We start from the raw sequence: 3275 nt of genomic DNA, 5'->3' as shown, positions 1-3275 counted from the left end.
GTGCCATCACTACAAGGGATTAGAGTATACTAATCTTTACACATCATATAGGCTACACTAACGTGACGTTTAGGTGGATCGTTTTACTATTATATATATGATGTACGTTTTTTTGGGGGGGGGGTTAATGAAAGTGTTCCAAAACACGACATTAATTTCTTGACGACCTAATATTTTTCAAGGTAATTTGTTCTTCGACTCGTGTATAGAAACTAACACCCGAGACAGTTTTGTTTGATTATTTAAAGCTTTTTTAATGTAATATAACTTGAGATATTTAAAACAGAGGGCGTTTAAGGAGTTCTCGGTCACACTCACTTCGAATATAAACTACTTTAAGTGTATAAATATTATATTGTTAAGGAAAATGTGTTTGTTGTTAAGCACAAAGCTGAATAATTGGATATCTGTACTATTTCCACCACTTGCATTGAAGCTCTATCTTTATCGTTATAATACTTCTGACTTACCGGGTACGTGTAGGAAAGAAGAGTATAATATTATCCAATTTTCTGAAATGAACTGAACAATATTTGTTATTACAGTTCTTATATATTTATTGTATTATCTGCTTACGTTGTAAATCTAGTACTTAATAACAATGTGGTTCACTCAAAAGATTCAGCTGCAAACCGCACTGAAGTTTTTTCTTTTTTTATGAACCTTTGTATATAATTTTTGACAATGAGTTGTATGGATTAGAAAGTTAATTTGTTTCTAACTATTAATAAAACGGTTGATTTTTTTAGCTTTGCGATAAACCTAATTATACTTTCAGTTTATGTTCTTCATCGACAGTTACACAACTGGTTCTTAGTTTCTACAGTTAAAACTTCGGCACCAAATTCAAAAGAAATGAGAAAATCGTGAAGCGCCATCCTTCATCTCTACCAAGTTAACGTAATTCTTCTAGTTCTTTTCTAAGTATCTAGAAAGTTCTTCCTGTGTATCTACATCTCAATTATTTCAGCTGCTGTTAATTAAAATTTCGCATAGCTTTTACATTTTGTGAAATGTGAGTTACGTGCTTGAACGTTCATCGTCTGTAGTGAACTCCATTGTAAAGCTCAGAAACAAAATCTGTTTCTTTCAGAAAAAAAATTTATAGGAAGGCACTAGTTGGCTATATATATATATATATTCGTCTTCACACTAGATAGATAAAAATATCACACATAAAACACACACACACAAACATGCATAGATGTATACAAGTGCTGTGTAAAAACGTTATAATACCTTTCCTGTATAATTTAATTAATTCCTAAGCGTGCTTTGTATAGAAGGTATTGAACCAAAAAATATATTTAATTTCAGAGTAACACGTATGATTAATCATTTTTAGGATGCAGAATGGTGTTCAAAAATGTAATTTATTTTTGTGTGAAACAAGATGTGTTTTATGGGTAAATGTACTAGTAACTTAGAAAATTATAATTTATTACGCACTCAGTCAAAATATTGAAAGTACACAATTCTGAAGTGACATGTGTTGCTGAGGGTAATAAATAAGTTGGACATGAGGATAGCAGTTTGTGTAACTAGAGATTTATTTACCAGATAATGGAAGGTTTGATAATGAGATTTAGAATTGCTATAGTTATTAGCTCTTTGCGATTATAGTTTAGAAGACTCCATTTTCTTAAATGAATCAGATTAGATTCCAACATCTTGTAAACAATTACGGTTACTATGGTTACGCGTATTTCTACATCTATATATATATAATAGTATTGTCTAAAAGTGTTTAAAATTGATAAAACACAGTCTATGACAAAACTTTATAATTATTTGCAACGTTTCGGGCAAAAGCCTTTCGTCAGGTAGATTAAAACCGTGTTACGTAGAAAAAAAGGCTTAGACAGAATCAATTAAAGCAATTCGTTAGAAAAATATTAAATAGATTATTTTTCAAATATTATTAAACTAGTACTCATAAATGTACTGCAACATTATTTTCTCAGCATACCCAAATCCAGATAACCAAATCCTCTGAGAATCTTAACCCCTTTACCATTTTTTTCTATGTAACACGGTTTAAACTATGTGACGAAGGTTTTTTGCCCGAAACGTTGAAAATAATAATAAAGTGTTTGTCATAGACGTGTGTTTTACAAATTTTGAACATTTTTTCATTATTTTTCCACGTCTTGTGCCCTTTCCTACTGCGTGTTTAATAGTACTGTCTGTTGTATTGTCCATGCAACTACTTCGTAGGATATGGATGGATCTTCACCAAAATTGGTATGGAGGTTCATCATGTCCATATGGGGGTACTTATGAATTTTCAGTTTTGCATTTTGCGTTTTGCGGTTTTTATTAGTGTTTTTGCGTTTTTTTACCACTACCTCACCTCTTGTGGATAAATCTTCACCAAATTCGATATGAAGGTTCATTGGGTCTATGGGGAGATACATACAAATTTTCAGTTTTCCACTTTACAGTTTTTTACAATTACATGTAAGAGAAGCAACTTTACAAATCCTAAGATACCCTTACATCAATCATGAATTTACATAACTTCCGTAAAGGGGAATGGTACTCCAACTAGTATACAATAAAGATGCAAAAATGCTCCACTTTTGAACGGCATACACACATTTTTAGGGTTACTATGGTTGCGCGCATTTTAACACATAATACAAAGGTGAAGTTATTGCAACTGTAATCAACATTTCATAGGTAGGATACAGAATTTTTTTGCAGTTACTGTGGTTATGTTTGTTTTTCCACATCCAATAAAAAAATGAAAAATCTCCATTTGTGAACGACATCCTGTAATGACACTTTAGGACTCTAAGTGTGCTAATGTATTTTTTGCTTTCAAGTAATTGTGTTGATGATGGAATTAGTAAATTCTAAAATGTCAAACGGTAACAAAGATAAAGATGACGTTCATCAGCTCTATGGTCACATTGTTTATAGTACACAGCGTGGTCACAAGTAAATAGACACCACCTTTTCAGAAAAAATGAAATTTTTCAGTCATATTCACATGAATTAATATATTTATAATTTAATTAATATCTAGTAGATCTTCCTTTCGCTTCGTGGAGTTCATTGATCCTTTGGGGCATCGTGAGAATCATCTCGTCAATTTTAGATTGTGAGATTTTCGCCCACTCTTGCTTCAAAACTTGGAGTAGATCGCTTTTCGAAGTTGGTTTTTTTGGTTGTTTCTTGACTTGCCGGTCGAGTATGGCCCAGAGATTTTCGATCGGGTTCATGTCAGGAGACTGGTTCGGCCAGAGCAACTTCTCGATACCATTTTCTTC

Source organism: Limulus polyphemus, unplaced genomic scaffold, assembly GCF_000517525.1.
Source record: "Limulus polyphemus unplaced genomic scaffold, Limulus_polyphemus-2.1.2 Scaffold221, whole genome shotgun sequence".
In the NCBI taxonomy this organism is placed as follows: domain Eukaryota; kingdom Metazoa; phylum Arthropoda; class Merostomata; order Xiphosura; family Limulidae; genus Limulus; species Limulus polyphemus.
Note: the sequence above shows the minus strand (reverse complement) of the source record.